Source organism: Nerophis lumbriciformis, linkage group LG39 (assembly GCF_033978685.3).
Source record: "Nerophis lumbriciformis linkage group LG39, RoL_Nlum_v2.1, whole genome shotgun sequence".
NCBI lineage: Eukaryota > Metazoa > Chordata > Actinopteri > Syngnathiformes > Syngnathidae > Nerophis > Nerophis lumbriciformis.
In genome coordinates, this window is record NC_084586.2 from 1,251,241 (window position 1) to 1,271,748 (window position 20,508).

Consider the following 20,508-nt stretch of genomic DNA (forward strand, 5'->3'; position numbering starts at 1 on the left):
CGTCAGTCGTGGAAGCTAAGTGACGCAAGAGCATGCTTCAGTCTTTAGGGATGATTGTCACTTGGGCCATGTCCTCAGAGGTTACCTATTGGTACTCTTGACCCATTCACATCTTGGACACATACCTTGGAGTATACTCAGGGTTTTCAAAGTAGACTGTTCAGTTTGTATTATAAGACATTTCGTCTCTCAGGCTTTATATGTTCATGTTCCTAGATTTATTTTGGTCGGATAGATTGGTCAGATCTAGTCGGTGATAGGACTCGATTTGACCTATCTAGTCTGATATCAAACCAGATCTGGCCAGTCTAAGTCTCGGGGCATTCAATCAATCGCAACTGAGCTGTACCTTGGAGTATTCTCAGGGTTTTCAAAGTAGACTGTTCAGTTTGTCTTAGAAGACATTTCACCTCTCAGGCTTTATATGTTCATGTTCCTAGATTTATTTTGGTCAGATAGATTGGTCAGATCTAGTCGGTGATAGGACTCGAATTGACCTATCTAGTCTGATATCAAACCAGATCTGACCAGTCTAAGTCTCGGGGCATTCAATCGATCGCAACTGAGCTGTACCTTGGAGTATTCTCAGGGTTTTCAAAGTAGACTGTTCAGTTTGTCTTAGAAGACATTTTGCCTCTCAGGCTTTATATGTTCATGTTCCTAGATATATTTTGGTCAGATAGATTGGTCAGGTCTAGTCGGTGATGGGACTCGATCTGACCTATCTAGTCTGAGATCAAACCAGATCTGATCAGTCTAAGTCCCGGGTCATTCAATGGATCGCAACTGAGCTGTACCTTGGAGTATTCTCAGGGTTTTCAAAGTAGACTGTTCAGTTGGTCTTAGAAGACATTTCGCCTCTCAGGCTTTATATGTTCATGTTCCTAGATATATTTTGGTCAGATAGATTGGTCAGGTCTAGTCGGTGATGGGACTCGATCTGACCTATCTAGTCTGAGATCAAACCAGATCTGATCAGTCTAAGTCCCGGGTCATTCAATGGATCGCAACTGAGCTGTACCTTGGAGTATTCTCAGGGTTTTCAAAGTAGACTGTTCAGTTGGTCTTAGAAGACATTTCGCCTCTCAGGCTTTATATGTTTATGTTCCTAGATTTATTTTGGTCAGATAGATTGGTCAGGTCTAGTCGGTGACGGGACTCGATCTGACATATCTAGTCTGAGATCAAACCAGATCTGAACAGTCTAAGTCTCGGGTCATTCAATGGATCGCAACTGAGCTGTACCTTGAAGTATTCTCAGGGTTTTCAAAGTAGACTGTTCAGTTTGTCTTAGAAGACATTTCGCCTCCCAGGCTTTATATGTTCATGTTCCTAGATATATTTTGGTCAGATAGATTGGTCAGGTCTAGTCGGTGATGGGACTCGATCTGACCTATCTAGTCTGAGATCAAACCAGATCTGATCAGTCTAAGTCTCGGGGTATTCAATCGATCGCAACTGGGCTGTTCAGGTTGTCCTAGATGATGTTTTGCCTCTCATCCGAGCAGGCTTCATCAATTCATGTTCATAGAGTTAGATTGGTCATATTTGTGTCTGGACTCGGACTAGATCTGACCAATTTAAGACTTAGAGCATTCAATAGATCTCAACTGGATTTGTTCAGTTTGTCTTCCAAAATGTTTGCCTCTCATCTGAGCAGGCTTCATCAGTTTATACTTATAGGCTTAGATTGGTGAAAAGTAGTCTGATCCTGGGAGCTAAGTCTATGAGCACGAATTGATAAGAACGACTCTAGTACCAACTGAACAGTCCAGTTGCGATCGATTGAATGCCCTGAGAATTCAATGACCTGGATGAATGAGAACATCCATAGTCATACCTTGGAGTAGTTTCCAGGGACTCCTGTTGTACCCCTCTCAAAAGCCAAATCAGGTTACAGCAGATTGTGCTACTGCTGTGGACTTTTCCAGAGGTTACACTTAAGCCAGAGTCTTATAATTAAACCCATGTAGATTTGAGGGACATACATCGATTCCCGTTGTCGTCAGCGGAGGACCGTCGACAAGACGGGAGCAGAGCGGCCATTCTTTACGTGCCGTGCTGAAGTTGCAACTCTGTAGCTCTAAAAAGGCGCCCACCGTTCCAGGCGATGACCCTTAATAAAACACCTGAACTCGGCTACACCGCTGTGTCAATCCGCCGAGGAGTGTTTTTTTTTTTATTTGAAGGCACGACCTCCACTGTTGTCTCCTGCAATTAATCTTTATGGAAGTGATTAAAGGGCTTTAGATAATTACATGTCAAGATGATGTAGCCGACCACCCAGGTCAGTCCATGAAGCTGCTGTAGCTCTGTGGGGTTTTTTTCTCCCACCTTTTTTGTTCTCCCTCTCCTGCAACTCTGAGCCCCGAGGCTTTTTATAGATTATTGGTTCTGTAAGAACGAGGCTACCTTAATGTCGCTGCATACACGAGCAGCGGACGACAATTGTCTTACAAAGTGTGTTTTGGAATGATGCAGTGCTTTATTTCCACAGCGTTCAGCAATGAGAGCTAATCGGAGCGTGGTTGACGTAGCCGCGTCTTTGTTCTGGCGGGATATCGAGGAACTGATGTTTTTATGTGTGCCGGAAGGTGGGTGGCGGGGGCGGAGGCGGGAGATGACTAATGACTTGTCAGAGGTAGATTTCCTGGCAGAGATATAAAAACCAGCATGACGTGGGCACGGCAAAATGACATAATCAAGCCTATGCGGTGGCGAGAGCATAATACGAACGTCTGGTGTTCTCGAGGGTTCATGTGGAGCCTTCAGAGGACCCCTCGTATTAAGCTTAATGTCTCACCCCCCCTTTGCCCTACGCCCAACCTGAAATAATGGATCGGTACATTTTCAATGCAGATTGCGACTGACGATGACGTAAAGCTTGTATTGTGGACGTCCTCGCATTGTTTTACCGCCATTTTTGCAACACTTTGGGTCTTACAAGCCTTGCTTCCACAAAGCGCCACAGTCTGCATTTTATTGCGTTTCGATCGTAAAGGGACCCAAACTATCCAATTCGACCCGCTACAGTCTAGTAGCAATCTGTCGCCATCTCGCTGTAAACACTGGATCAGGGTTCGACTGATGTGAACTGGACTGCGGCGAACCGAACCGAGCCGTGCCGTTTGGTGGACACGTGGATACAGGGAAATAACTACAAAAGTACACCTCATTCACTAACAGTGTTACAAAAAAGGTCAGTTAGAATAATACATAATGTTGGGTGGAGAGAACATTGAATCAAAAATACTGAAATTCAATGACATTTGCAAACAGCTAAAATGATGCACAAAGCAAACTGCAACCTGCGACCCAAGAATGTACAAGAATTCTTCTCAACAAAGGAGGAGAAATATAACCCAAGAGAAAAAAATGGAATTTAAAACATTTGTCTGCACGTACAACACTTAAGACCTTTAGCATATCAGTATGTGGACTTAAAGGGGAACATTATCACCAGACCTATGTAAGCGTCAATATATACCTTGATGTTGCAGAAAAAAGACCATATATATTTTTAACCGATTTCCGAACTCTAAATGGGTGAATTTTGGCGAATTAAATGCCTTTCTATTATTCGCTCTCGGAGCGATGACGTCACAACGGGAAGCAATCCGCCATTTTCTCAAACACCGAGTCAAATCAGCTCTGTTATTTTCCGTTTTTTCGACTGTTTTCCGTACCTTGGAGACATCATGCCTCGAGGGTGTAACAACACCAACAGGGACGGATTCAAGTTGCACCAGTGGCCCAAAGATGCGAAAGTGGCAAGAAATTGGACGTTTGTTCCGCACACTTTACCGACGAAAGCTATGCTACGACAGAGATGGCAAGAATGTGTGGATACCCTGCGACACTCAAAGCAGATGCATTTCCAACGATAAAGTCAAAGAAATCTGCCGCCAGACCCCCATTGAATCTGCCGGAGTGTGTGAGCAATTCAGGGACAAAGGACCTCGGTAGCACGGCAAGCAATGGCGGCAGTTTGTTCCCGCAGACGAGCGAGCTAAACCCCCTGGATGTCTTGGCTCACACCATCCCGAAGATGATCAAGAGAAGAATATCGACCCTAGCTTCCCTGGCCTGCTGACATGAGGGTATGTCTACAGAATATATTAATTGATGAAAATTGGGCTGTCTGCACTCTCAAAGGTATATATTGACGCTTACATAGGTCTGGTGATAATGTTCCCCTTTAAAGAAATTTAGTAGCATTTCCAACCATAAATAGCTAATGGACTTCAGCAGATTTTGTTTTTTAATGTATAGTAGTATCTTAACTTATGAGCACATTTCTTTCCACGACAGAGCTCCTTACTCAAAACACTCGTTTCACAAATCAGCCCTGGCCATTGAAATTAATATTAACCCCCCTTGGCCCATTCAAAACAGCACCATTTTAAAATGAAACATGCCTTTTAAAATAGGAAAACAAACTTTCAAACAAGAAATACTTTTTTGAAAAACGTTACTATACAAACAACTACAGTACTTGAATGAAACCATGTCACAATCTTGTTCAGAGTTTAGCTTGGAGAGCAGACTTGTGTAGATGCATCTACGTCGTGTCACAATAGGAAAAAGGGAAATTGTCGTTTATGATCCACATTGGCTGCAACTTGTGTGAGCCGGTGGCACAAGTTTTTAAAGTTTTGTTTCTCTGATTTCAATCAATCAATCAATCAATCTTTATTTATATAGCCCTAAATCACAAGTGTCTCAAAGGGCTGCACAAGCCACAACGACATCCTCGGTACAAAGCCCACATACGGGCAAGGAAAAACTCACCCCAGTGGGACGTCGATGTGAATGACTATGAGAAACCTTGGAGAGGACCGCATATGTGGGTAACCCCCCCCCCTCTAGGGGAGACCGAAAGCAATGGATGTCGAGTGGGTCTGACATAATATTGTGAGAGTCCAGTCCATAGTGGATCCAACATAATAGTAAGAGTCCAGTCCATAGTGGGGCCAGCAGGACACCATCCCGAGCGGAGACGGGTCAGCAGCGTAGAGATGTTCCCAGCCGATGCACAGGCGAGCGGTCCACCCCGGGTCCCGACTCTGGACAGCCAGCACTTCATCCATGGCCACCGGACCTGTGCCCCCCCCCCCTCAAGGAAAAGGGGAGCAGAGGAGAAAAGAAAAGAAACGGCAGATCAACTGGTCTAACAGGGGGGCTATTTAAAGGCTAGAGTATACAAATGAGTTTTAAGATGGGACTTAAATGCTTCTACTGAGGTAGCATCTCTAATTGTTACCGGGAGGGCATTCCATAGTACTGGAGCCCGAATAGAAAACGCTCTATAGCCCGCAGACTTTTTTTGGGCTCTGGGAATCACTAATAAGCCGGAGTTCTTTGAACGCAGATTTCTTGCCGGGACATATGGTACAATGCAATCGACAAGATAGGACGGAGCTAGACCGTGTAGTATTTTATACGTAAGTAGTAAAACCTTAAAGTTGCATCTTAAGTGCACAGGAAGCCAGTGCAGGTGAGCCAGTATAGGCGTAATATGATCAAACTTTCTTGTTCTTGTCAAAAGTCTAGCAGCCGCATTTTGTACCAACTGTAATTTTTTAATGCTAGACATAGGGAGACCCGAAAATAATACGTTACAGTAGTCGAGACGAGACGTAACGAACGCATGAATAATGATCTCAGCGTCGCTAGTGGATAAAATAGAACGAATTTTAGCGATATTACGGAGATGAAAGAAGGCCGTTTTAGTAACACTCTTAATGTGTGATTCAAAGGAGAGAGTTGGGTGGAAGATAATACCCAGATTCTTTACTGATTCGCCTTGTGTAATTGTTTGGTTGTCAAATGTTAATTTGATTTGGTCATCCGCTTCATCTCCTTTGCACAGACTTTCTCAGTTCCGGTGTGTGGAAAGTGTTGATCTCTGAAAATCGCTCAAACGCACACGTTAACTGTCTCGTCAAAATGTAGGTTTGTTTCTTGTGCAAACAAAGCAGCAACGTGTAACAACACCTAAATATCAATGTTTTATTGCTCAAACGGTACAACACCGGATAATACTATTTCAACCGGCATTGGGTCGGGCTCTTAGCTCACATTTCGCTCGCAATTTTAAACGTAACAAAAAAGCTGAGACAGCTCGTAACTCAAATTACACCCAAGTTGAGGAACCACTGTATTTATTTTATCTTCAGCGTCAGTTTAAAGATGATGCTGGTTTTTAAGACGATATTATTGTCACCAGGTTTTGAGCAAAACAAGGACATTGCAGTTCGGTAAAACATTTAAAAAAAAACGTTACTGTATGACATTCTGACTACCAAATTGCATTTGTATCCAAATATTGGGGTATTTTCTTGAGCAAATGTTATTTATGGCAGCAAATAATAACTTGTGATTAATCATGATTAATCACAGTTCAATAGTGTGACATTTTAAATTCAAGCACTTGAAGTGAAGTGAAGTATATTTATATAGCGCTTTTCTCTAGTGACTCAAAGCGTATTTACATAATGAAACCCAATATCTAAGTTACATTTAAAGCAGTGTGGGCGGCACTGGGAGCAGGTGGGTAAAGTGCCTTGCCCAAGGACACAACGGCAGTGACTAGGATGGCGAATGCGGGTATCGAACCTGGAACCCTCAAGTTGCTGGCATGGCCACTCTACCAACCGAGCTATACCGGTTGGTAGCCCTAATATATATGTTTATATATATATATGTATATATATTTATATATATAAATATACATATATATATATATTTATATATATATGTATATATATAAATATATATACATATATATGTATATATATATATATATATATATATATATATATATATATATATATATATATATATATATATATATATATATATATATATATATATATCAAATCATCTCAAACCACAACAAAACAATTGCAAATGAGCCGTCGACCCCCAGTCAGAGCGACTCCAAAACCAACAAAGCATGTAACTGTCGAAAGAAACCTGATTGCCCCCTCAACGGGGGGTGCTTACAAACATCAGTTGTCTACCAATCTAAGGTAATACGCAAGGACATTAACACATCCGACACATATGTAGGATTAACCGAGGGTGAATTCAAAACCAGATGGAACAATCACAAGGCTTCTTTCAGGAACAAAAACCTGCGAAATACCACAGAACTCAGCAAACACATTTGGGACCTCAAAGACAATAATGTTGAATATTCAATAACATGGCAAATTCTTGCATCCAGCACACCTTACAATAGTGGTAATAAAAGATGCAACCTATGCTTGAAAGAGAAACTGTTTATTATTTACCGTCCAGACCTGTCATCCCTCAACAAGCGCAGCGAAATTGTAACAACATGCCGCCATAGACGGAAACACCTCCTAGGTAACACATGAGCCAATCACCACGCCCCTAGGCCAGCCTGTACCCACCCACTCTGTGCCCTATATAAACCATGGTATGCGAATGCTCCCTTCAAAATCTCCTGATGATTGAGGGTACCCCCCCTCATGAAACAGGCCTGTAGAGATGAAATAGTCTTGTGATTTTTTTTTCCCCACACATACATATATATATATATATATATATATATATATATATATATATATATGTATATATATATATATATATATATATATATACATATATATATATATATATATATATATATATATATATATATATATATATATATATATATGTGTGTGTGTGTGTATGTACGTTAGGTCAGGAAAAAACACAGAGGCTGTTTCATCCCCACAAGCCTGTTTTGCAGGTTTCCCTGCTCTTCAGGGGAGTTTAAATTAAACTACCTTGAAGAGCAAACTCCCCTGAAAAGCAGGGAAACCTGCGAAACAGGCTTATAGGGATGAAATAGCCTCTGTGTTTTTTCCTGACCTAACGTATATTCCGCTCTACCCCGGTATTGAGCACTGTATAACGGACAAACCACAGTAACCTTGACTATATATATATATATATATATATATATATATATATATATATATATATATATATATATATATATATATATATATTTATATATATATATATATATATATATATATATCTTTTTTTTTCTACAGTATGTATGTATATATATATATATATATATATATATATATATATAGTACAGGCCAAAAGTTTGGACACACGTTCTCATTTCAATGCATTTCTTTATTTTCATGACTATTTACATTGTAGATTGTCACTGAAGGCATCAAAACTATGACACCTATGAAGTGAAAACCATTTCAGGTGACTACCTCTTCAAGCTCATCGAGAGAATGCCGAGGGTGTGCAAAACAGTAATCAGAGCAAAGGGTGGCTATTTTGAAGAACCTAGAATATAAAAACATGTTTTTCAGTTATTTCACCTTTTTTTGTTAAGTACATAGCTCCACATGTGTTCATTCATAGTTTTGATGCCTATAATAGTCATGAAAATGAAGGAAACGCATTGAATGAGAAACATTAAAATATTAAATCATGAAAAAATGTATCAATAGTGAATTAAATCGTAAAACAATTGTATCATGAAATAATGAAATCAAAAATAATAAATGAATACCGTATTTTTCGGAGTATAAGTCGCACCGGAGTATAAGTCGCACCTGCCAAAAATGCATAATAAAGAAGGAAAAAAACCATATATAAGTTGCACTGTAGCCCGGCCAAACTATGAAAAAAACTGCGACTTATAGTCCGAAAAATAAGGTAAGTGTAATTTTACATCATATACATTAATACCACATTTAATGACACATTCAGGTAATTACATAAAGATTAATTTATTTATTTAATTTTGTCCCATTAGGCACTCTATAGATAACTTCCGGTTTCATTGTGTTTCACAAGAGTGGTTAAGTAGTTATTTAAGTAATAGATCTCAATATGTGGAAATCAATAAGACTAAATCACAGCCAAGAAGAGTAACTTGTGGGGTTCCACAAGGCTCGGTATTGGGACCTAAGTTATTTATACTATATTTAAATGATATTTGTTCAGTATCTAATAAATTGAAATGTATTATGTTTGCAGATGATACAAATGTATATTGTTCAGGAGAAGACTTGAAGGAAGTGTTGAGGGTAATAGAGGTTGAGTTGATTCAGCTAAAAAAATGGTTTGATATCAATAAGTTATCATTAAATGATAAGAAAACTAAATTTATGGTGTTTAGTGGTGCAAGAACAAATCGTGAAGTAAAACTCAAATTAAATCAAGTGGAAATTGATAGAGTATATGAAACTAAATTCTTGGGAATAATAATTGATCATAAATTATGTTGGAAACCGCATATTGAATATATAAAGGGAAAAATATCCAAATCCATTGCCATTCTTTATAAAGTAAAACACATGCTGAATAAGAAATGTTTGCATATGTTATATTATTCTTTTATTTTTCCATATTTAACATATAGTGTTGAAGTTTGGGGAAATGTCTATAGAACAAACATAGACCCAATAATTAAACTTCAAAAAAGGGTAATAAGAATAATACACAAAGCGTGCTACTATGAACATACCAATCCATTATTTATAAGTTCTAATGTGTTAAAATTTTCAGATATTGTGTTTTTAAAAACAATGGAAATGATGTTTGGAGTAAAGAACAACAGCCTTCCAGCTTGTATGCTTAGGTTATTTCAATTAAGAGGAGAAACCCATCATTTACGGGGGGTATTGATTTTTGAAATAGGTAAAGCAAGAAGGAATATTAAATACAAATGTATTTCAGTTTTAGGAGTTAAATGGTGGAATAAGCTCAGTGATGAGTTGAAGACATGTACTTCTTTGTTAAGGTTTAAGAAAACATTGAAAGGTGAGATAATTGAAAATGATAAAATATAGTAACAATTACTTTCATTCCATTGATTTTTTTTTTTTTTTAACATTGATGTTCCAGGTAATCTTATTTTCAGTGAAGGTATAGGATAGGCAAATATAAGCTTTGGCTTCAGCCTATTCCTTTTTCGGTCATGCTTTTTCTTTTCTTTTCTTTTCTTTTTGTGTGTAAATGTGTATGATTGTTATACTGTATATGTATAGTCTGTACTCTTAAACTGGTCACACAAAATGGTTAATGGTTGATGGTTGATTATATGACCGAAATAAACTTATTTCATTCATTCATTCATTGTATTTTCATTGTCGTTTCCCCTTAGTGACTATGTTTGGGCGGTTTGCATATCTTTTGGACGGGGTTTTTTTTAAGGGGGGGGGGATACTGTCATGACCTGCCCACGCAGGTCGGGCTTTGTGTTTTGTTTTCCGGGGCCTCTGAGTTCAGTTAATCTCTGAGTCTCTTTCTCTAATTAGGTTCTGGTAGACTTTGATGTGTCGTGTAGTGTTATATGAGAGTGTCTAGTCATCTTTGTTGCCCTGTTTGGACACGGATTGTGTGAAAGTGTCCGATCTTTTTCAGACAAACTCAATTTCCTCCACCGTACTAGTTCCAGAGGTGGGACCAAGTCATTGTTTTGCAAGTCACAAGTAAGTCTCAAGTCTTTGCCCTCAAGTCCGAGTCAAGTCCCGAGTCAAGACAGGCAAGCCCCGAGTCAAGTCCAAAGTCAAGACTGGAAAGTCTCAAGTCAAGTCCTAAGTCCTGCATTTTGAGTTTCGAGTCCTTTCAAGTCCTTTTAACCACAGACTAATATATTAACACAGATTGTGTATGCTTTTCAAACGCTGTATTTATTTATTAAAACAAGTGCATTTTAAATTGCAGGAAAAAAAATTGTGCTGACATTGCACTTTATAATAGCACTATTAACCAGTCATTTTAAACATTAACTCATTCCTTTACAGAACAAACACATTGACAAATAAAGTGCAAATGTACTTATTTGTACAAAAGTGTTAACATTGAAAAAACATGACATATACGTGAACATAACAAAAAAGTTGTACTTTTTATATGTCAGGGCCCTATGCTGCATTGCATTTGCAAAAGACCAAATTAGCCAAGAGTCTGTCAGTCATTTGTGCACGATGGGGGCGTAGTATGATGCCACCATGGCTGAAAACTCGCTCCACTGGAGCACTGGAGGCAGGCACTGCCAAGACTCTCATGGCCACTCGGAACAGTGAAGGAAGAGTCTTCATGTTCAATGCCCAGAACAAAAGGGGGAGATAGTTTTTTGGGGTTGGTGCACTACTTGTAAGTGTATCTTGTGTTTTTTATGTTGATTTAATTAAAAAAAGAAAAAAATATATATATATTTCTTGTGCGGCCCGATACCAATCGATCCACGGACCAGTACCGGGCCGCGGCCCGGTGGTTGGGGACCACTGAGGTAAACAACCAACAGTATGTCAGAAAGCTAGCTAAAACGGTACACATATTCATAATATAGTATACATTTTAACTGACCTTTATTTGACTATGTTTGTCTTTTTTTAGGTGGCTAAAATACGCGGTGCTGCTGACCGCCGTCTAACGTTACGTGTGATATATTGACTAACGTAACCCTGCTTAAAAAATCACTGAACAAAAAGTATGAATAAGGTAGTGAACTGCAACAGATTCCCGTGTTTGCAATAACGTTATAATGTTAGCAGTGAGTTTACAGCCTCACTGATTTAACTACACAGCAAATAAAAGTCACGTTACTTAGCCAATAAACGTTATCTTACATTCAAAACTTACCGTTCTTTGTGCAACTTCAAATGCCGGACGAAGTTGGAAGTTGTTGCCTCTCCATCAGTCATTTTCGAACTGCATGTGTTGCATACTGCAAACCGTTTTGTGTTGACCACCTCGTAATTTTTATACCCAAACGAAAATATTTTAGGTATCATTTTTTGTTCACTGGCGTGTGGTTTGGACATGTCTTCTTCGTTGGTTGTCCTGCAATTTGATTGGATGAATGCTGTGTGATGAAAACAAAGTAGATCTAATTTGATTGGCTGTTGTACTGAGAGCACACCAGCTGACACACGCAACGCTGATAGACAAGTACACAATGAAAAATACGGAGCGCTCCCGAATAACTTTTTCATCTTTGGGTTTTGGGGAAAGTAGCAAGTCATGTCAAGTCATGTCAATTCAAAAGGCTCAAGTCCAAGTGAAGTCACAAGTCATTGATGTTAAAGTCTAAGTCGAGTTGCAAGTCTTTTTACATTTTGTCAAGTCGAGTCTAAAGTCATCAAATTCATGACTCGAGTCTGACTCGAGTCCAAGTCATGTGACTCGAGTCCACACCTCTGACTAGTTCCGACGTCAGCTAATGTCTCTGCGTGGCCTCGTTTGCCGGCTGTACATATTGCGTTCTGCTCACTATGCTGCAGTCCACAGGACAGTAAACGCCGGGACCGCCACATTTCCTCACAGCGCAGCCTCATTTGACTCGGTAAGCCGCGTGATGATTACGGCAGAAGCGGTCATTATCGAGGCTCCAAACGCCAAGGAGGGGTTATGGATGGCGAGGGGTGTGAAACGTTCCGGCTGGGTATTTGCTCCTCGTGGCCCTCTGCCAAAGCGCCCCCCCCCCCCCCCTCCCCCCCCGACCAAGTTTTTCAAGTCAGCAGTGCCCTTAAAGGAAGGTGCTCGAATTACGGCGGCCGTGTCGAGATAATGCGGTGTGACACGCGTTATGTACACCGGGGCCGGGGGGGCCAGAGGAGCTTCAAGGGACGCAGGTGTCATAAGAGCCATTATCTGCTATTGTGTTGCGGCAAATTAAAAGTAGCATGTTACTTTTGGCAGCCATTGTTGTAGGCGTGGGAGGAAGATGGCGTCTTCTGTGACCGTGCCTGTCCACGCCGTTGAAGTGACAATGTATTAGAATGTGCGCCACTGCGGAGAGAAAAGCTATTACCTCACATATTAACATCCACGTAGCCTCTATCCCATACTTGCCAACCTTGAGACCTCCGATTTCGGGAGGTGGGGGGCGGGGGTCGGGGGGTCGTGGTTGGGGGCGTGGTTAAGAGGGGAGGAGTAAGTAGGTAAGAAATACTTGACGAAATACTAAGTCAAGTATTTCATATATACAGGTAAAAGCCAGTAAATTAGAATATTTAGAAAAACTTGATTTATTTCAGTAATTGCATTCAAAAGGTGTAACTTGTACATTATATTTATTCATTGCACACAGACTGATGCATTCAAATGTTTATTTCATTTAATTTTGATGATTTGAAGTGGCAACAAATGAAAATCCAAAATTCCGTGTGTCACAAAATTAGAATATTACTTAAGGCTAATACAAAAAAGGGATTTTCAGAAATGTTGGCCAACTGAAAAGTATGAAAATGAAAAATATGAGCATGTACAATACTCAATACTTGGTTGGAGCTCCTTTTGCCTCAATTACTGCGTTAATGCGGCGTGGCATGGAGTCGATGAGTTTCTGGCACTGCTCAGGTGTTATGAGAGCCCAGGTTGCTCTGATAGTGGCCTTCAACTCTTCTGCGTTTTTGGGTCTGGCATTCTGCATCTTCCTTTTCACAATACCCCACAGATTTTCTATGGGGCTAAGGTCAGGGGAGTTGGCGGGCCAATTTAGAACAGAAATACCATGGTCCGTAAACCAGGCACGGGTAGATTTTGCGCTGTGTGCAGGCGCCAAGTCCTGTTGGAACTTGAAATCTCCATCTCCATAGAGCAGGTCAGCAGCAGGAAGCATGAAGTGCTCTAAAACTTGCTGGTAGACGGCTGCGTTGACCCTGGATCTCAGGAAACAGAGTGGACCGACACCAGCAGATGACATGGCACCCCAAACCATCACCCAACCATGCAAATTTTGCATTTCCTTTGGAAATCGAGGTCCCAGAGTCTGGAGGAAGACAGGAGAGGCACAGGATCCACGTTGCCTGAAGTCTAGTGTAAAGTTTCCACCATCAGTGATGGTTTGGGGTGCCATGTCATCTGCTGGTGTCGGTCCACTCTGTTTCCTGAGATCCAGGGTCAACGCAGCCGTCTACCAGCAAGTTTTAGAGCACTTCATGCTTCCTGCTGCTGACCTGCTCTATGGAGATGGAGATTTCAAGTTCCAACAGGACTTGGCGCCTGCACACAGCGCAAAATCTACCCGTGCCTGGTTTACGGACCATGGTATTTCTGTTCTAAATTGGCCCGCCAACTCCCCGGACCTTAGCCCCATAGAAAATCTGTGGGGTATTGTGAAAAGGAAGATGCAGAATGCCAGACCCAAAAATGCAGAAGAGTTGAAGGCCACTATCAGAGCAACCTGGGCTCTCATAACACCTGAGCAGTGCCAGAAACTCATCGACTCCATGCCACGCCGCATTAACGCAGTAATTGAGGCAAAAGGAGCTCCAACCAAGTATTGAGTATTGTACATGCTCATATTTTTCATTTTCATACTTTTCAGTTGGCCAACATTTCTAAAAATCCCTTTTTTGTATTAGCCTTAAGTAATATTCTAATTTTGTGACACACGGAATTTTGGATTTTCATTTGTTGCCACTTCAAATCATCAAAATTAAATGAAATAAACATTTGAATGCATCAGTCTGTGTGCAATGAATAAATATAATGTACAAGTTACACCTTTTGAATGCAATTACTGAAATAAATCAAGTTTTTCTAAATATTCTAATTTACTGGCTTTTACCTGTATGTACTGTACTGTACAATCTACTAATAAAAGTTTCAATCAATCAATCAAAAACAAGGTTTTCCAAAATAAGAGAACAACTTCAACTCCAGTTATGGGAAAAAAAATGCCAACATGGCACTGCCATATTTATTATTGAAGTCACAAAGTGCATTATTTTTTTTAAACATGCCTCAAAACAACAGCTACGAAAACAACGAAGGCACACAGCTTCAGTCCAGAATATACTACAGCATACTTGCCAACCTTGAGACCTCCGAATTCGGAAATTGGTGTATATTGTAGCGTCCCGGAAGAGTTAGTGCTGCAAGGGATTCTGGGTATTTGTTCTGTTGTGTTTATGTTGTGTTACGGTGCGGATGTTCTCCCGAAATGTGTGTGTGTGGGTTCACAGTGTGGCGCATATTTGGAACAGTGTTGAAGTTGTTTATACGGCCACCCTCAGTGTGACCCGTATGGCTGTTGACCAAGTATGCGTGGCATTCACTTATGTGTGTGGAAAAGCCGCATATGTTATTTGACTGGGCCAACACGCTGTTTGTGTGGAGGAAAAGCGGACGTGACGACAGGTTGTAGAGGACGCTAAAGGCAGTGCCTTTAAGGCACGCCCCCAATAATGTTGTCCGGGTGGAAATCGGGAGAATGGTTGCCCCGGGAGATTTTCGGGAGGGGCTCTGAAATTCGGGAAATTGAAACCGATATTGATAATTCCCGATATTACATTTTAAAGCATTTATCGGCCGATATTATCGGACATCTCTAATTCTAACCAAACATGCTATTGTTAGCATGTTAGCATGCTAGCTTTTTTTTTTAGGCAGTTTTTATTTAGAGCGTGGCGCGGTTGGGAGAGTGGCCGTGCCAGCAACCTGAGGGTTCCTGGTTCGATCCCCACCTTCTAACAACCTCATCACGCCCGTGATATATATATATATATATATATATATATATATGTATGTGTGGGGAAAAAAAATCACAAGACTATTTCATCTCTACAGGCCTGTTTCATGAGGGGGGTACCCTCAATCGTCAGGAGATTTTAATGGGAGCATTCGCATACCATGGTTTATATAGGGCACAGAGTGGGTGGGTACAGGCTGGCCTAGGGGCGTGGTGATTGGTTCATGTGTTACCTAGGAGGTGTTTCCGTCTATGGCGGCATGTTGTTACAATTTCGCTGCGCTTGTTGAGGGATGACAGGTCTGGACGGTAGATAATAAACAGTTTCTCTTTCAAGCATAGGTTGCATCTTTTATTACCACTATTGTAAGGTGTGCTGGATGCAAGAATTTGCCATGTTATTGAATATTCAACATTATTGTCTTTGAGGTCCCAAATGTGTTTGCTGAGTTCTGTGGTATTTCGCAGGTTTTTGTTCCTGAAAGAAGCCTTGTGATTGTTCCATCTGGTTTTGAATTCACCCTCGGTTAATCCTACATATGTGTCGGATGTGTTAATGTCCTTGCGTATTACCTTAGATTGGTAGACAACTGATGTTTGTAAGCATCCCCCGTTGAGGGGGCAATCAGGTTTCTTTCGACAGTTACATGCTTTGTTGGTTTTGGAGTCGTTCTGACTGGGGGTCGACGGCTCATTTGCAATTGTTTTGTTGTGGTTTGAGATGATTTGTCGTATATTGTTCATGCAGCTGTAGCTCAATTTGATGTTGTTCTTGTTGAATACTTTTCTTAGGTTGTTGTCTTTGGGAAAGTGTTTGTCAATCAGGTTGAGGAATTTGTGTCCAATGTTCGTTAAGACGTTTTTGCTGTATGGGGGGTTGTACCAGATGATGTCGTTTCGTTTTCTGTTCTTTTTTGGCTGGTTTCCTGGCGTGGGTTCATAGGTGAGGGTGAAATTGTATCCGCTTTCATCAAGGGCTTTTTGGTACGGGGGGGTTGCTTGGTCAAATTCAGCTTTGCTAGATGACAGCATCGATAGCCTTTTATTGATTCCGGTAGGTATTCTTTTCGTGGTGGTGGTTGGATGGTTGCTGTCATGGTGCACGTATTGGAGTGTTGTGTTGGGTTTCGTGAATGGTTGGTAGCTGTTATTTCTCAGGTTGAAAGTGACGTCAAGGAAGTTGACGGTTTGCTTGTTGGCTTCAATCGTGATCCGTAGGCCGTTCTCTTTGAAAATTTGGCATATGCGCTTCTTGGTATTCTCGTAACATTAACACATCCGACACATATGTAGGATTAACCGAGGGTGAATTCAAAACCAGATGGAACAACCACAAGGCTTCTTTCAGGAACAAAAACCTGCGAAATACCACAGAACTCAGCAAACACATTTGGGACCTCAAAGACAATAATGTTGAATATTCAATAACATGGCAAATTCTTGCATCCAGCACACCTTACAATAGTGGTAATAAAAGATGCAACCTATGCTTGAAAGAGAAACTGTTTATTATCTACCATCCAGACCTGTCATCCCTCAACAAGCGCAGCGAAATTGTAACAACATGCCGCCATAGACGGAAACACCTCCTAGGTAACACATGAGCCAATCACCACGCCCCTAGGCCAGCCTGTACCCACCCACTCTGTGCCCTATATAAACCATGGTATGTGAATGCTCCCATTAAAATCTCCTGACGATTGAGGGTACCCCCCCTCATGAAACAGGCCTGTAGAGATGAAATAGTCTTGTGATTTTTTTTCCCCACACATACATATATTGCGCTCTACTACGGTATCGAGCACTATTTTTTGGATAACCTTATTAAGACATATATATATATATATATATATATATATATATATATATATATATATATATATATATATATATATATATATATATACCTTCGCTAACGTATAGCATGTTCTATATGTTATAGTTATTTGAATGACTCTTACCATAATATGTTACGTTAACATACCAGTTGGTTATTTATGCCTCATATAACGTACACTTATTCAGCCTGTTGTTCACTATTTTTAATTTATTTTAAATTGTCTTTCAAATGTCTATTCTTGGTGCAAAAAATGCGACTTATACTCCAGTGCGACTTATATATGTTTTTTTCCTTCTTTATTATGCATTTTCGGCCGGTGCGACTTATACTCCGGTGCGACTTATACTCCGAAAAATACGGTAATCAAATGTAAATAATCAAATGTATTATGCTTATGCTTTCTGAACTCACTATGTTCACTGCTCGCTGTACATATCCTACCAAGTCAGACCTACACTGTTTCAATGTCCATTTCTCAGATGATGCAATTGTTGATGACTGAAGTGCTGATATCAACTAAACCTAACCCCCCCCCCCCCCCAGCCCCAACCTCCCCCCCACTCTACATCCCACCCCCCGGATTGTAAATAATGTAAATAATTCAATGTATATACTCTGATGATTAACTTGTGTGATGACTGTATTATGCTGATAGTATATATTTGTACCAGGAATTGATGAACATGGACCCCGACTTAAACACGTTGAAAAACTTATTTGGGTGTTACCATTTAGTGGTCAATTGTACGGAATATGTACTGTACTGTGCAATCTACTAATACAAGTTTCAATCAATCAATCAAAGCCCAAGAAGTTGAGTGATGCGGACACGTCTGTTACTGGATACTTCCTAATTCCGCCTTAGGAGACTTTGTATGTGTAAGTACCGATAATATACAACTATATTGATTTTGATACTTGTTTATATTGACAAATGTGCTGTTTTAGTCTGCAATATTGTTCAATTAAGGACATGTGTTATGCATGTCTAGCTTGTGTGCTATTGTGTGCTTAGCTGTTGTGTAGCTGCTAGCTCCTCTGAGCCCATGGCCTACCATGGTTACCTTTTGTAAATGACTCGACAGGGCTTATATCAGAGATTTTGTATGGAAGCTGATATAATCCGATAAAAGTAAACGTTTTAATTATATTGGATCGGGACGCTCTTATTATTTTGGGGATACTTTGTTTTTTTGGTCGTACATTTTTTTTAAGATAAGAATTGATGCCTTTGAAACTGTGTGTAATGTGTTTTAAATGAGAACAATTTGTTATTATGTTTTTTAATGTAGTACTTTTTGTTATTATTGACATTTGTGTTGCAATTATAGCTCCATAATACCAAGTATTTCATAGGAAAAATCTGTATTTTTTTTCCGAAACATAGTGTTGAAATTATTCAAACATACCAATAACACAAGATGATCATTTCGCTGAAATACATTTCTGATTCGGTGCAAAATAAGTGTGCTCTGTAATTAGTAGAACCCTGATATTGGACTGATATCCAATGTCAGTATCAGATTGGGACAACTCTAAAAATGACAATACATGTTATAAAAAAAAAGTAATGAAATAAAATGACGTCTGTATTACACTAATTTAACATTTTCTGGAAGTTGTTTTTGCTTCTTTAAATTAAACAAATATTATAACCTGTATGTATTTTGTATTCTGTCTTCAACGAGCAGCTTTGAAGTCTTTTAAAAAAACATGGTCTAAGGCAGGGGTGTCAAACTCATTTTAGCTCAGGGGCCACATGGAAGAAAATCTATTCCCAAGTGGGCCAGACTGGTAAAATCATGGCAAGATAACTTAAAAATAAAGACATCTTCAGATTGTTTTCTTTGTTTAAAAATAGACACAGCATATTTTGAAAATGTACAAATAATTTTTTTTACACTTACATGTTGCAGTTAGTAAGTATCTATCTTCATTTGTCATTATTTATACTTTCGAAATAAATGACGTAATCAGTCAAATAGATGGAATTGAGTATGGTCGACTTTTAAAATGCTCCCATTGGTGTTATTTTTTTAATCTATCAGAAGATGCCATAAATGATATCAAAATCAAATTACAGGATGCTATTAATGTAATTTAATAATTTTCCTCAATCGATTTGTTTTTTACTGTACATATGTAGCATCATCTACAACAAAACTTATGAATTTGGACTCATTTCATTAATGAGCTTAGAAGGGGATTCGTAGTATTTCATATATATATATATATATATATATATATATATATATATATATATATATATATATATATATATATATATATATATACATACATATATATATATACTATTAACCGCAACAGGTAATTGTAAAAAAAAATCAGAAACAATCTGAAGTTGTCTTTATTTTTAAGTTATCGTGCTGTGATTTCACCAGTCCTGGCCCAAAAAATATAAATAACGACAAATAAAGTATGTATGTATATATATGTATATATATATATATATATATATATATATATACATATAAATATATGCTATTAACCGCAAGAGGTAATTGTAAAAAAAAATCCAAAACAATCTGAAATTGTCTTTATTTTTAAGTTATCGTGCTGTGATTTCACCAGTCCTAGCCCAACAAATATGAAAAATGACAAATAAAGTATGTATGTATATATATATATATATATATATATATATATATATATATATATATATATATATATATATATACATATATATATATATATATATATATATATATATATATATATATATATATATATATATATATATATATATATATAATTAACCGCAACAGGTAATTGTAAAAAAAAATCCAAAACAATCTGAAGTTGTCTTTATTTTTAAGTTATCGTGCTGTGATTTCACCAGTCCTGACCCAAAAAATATAAATAACGACAAATAAAGTATGTATGTATATATATATATATATATATATATATATATATATATATAAATATATATATATATATATATATATATATATGCTATTAACCGCAACAGGTAATTGTAAAATAAAATCCAAAACAATCTGAAATTGTCTTTATTTTTAAGTTATCGTGCTGTGATTTCACCAGTCCTAGCCCAACAAATATGAAAAATGACAAAAAAAGTATATATATATATATATATATATATATATATATATATATATATGTATGTGTGGGAAAAAAATCACAAGACTATTTCATCTCTACAGGC

General features: G+C 38.7%; 1 protein-coding gene across 2 annotated transcripts in view; it reads left to right on the forward strand.

The window, feature by feature from the left end:
* The window catches only part of LOC133577710 (paired box protein Pax-2a-like), a 118,973-nt gene that overhangs the window by 11,076 nt on the left and 87,389 nt on the right, over positions 1 to 20,508 (forward strand). The window lies entirely within an intron of this gene.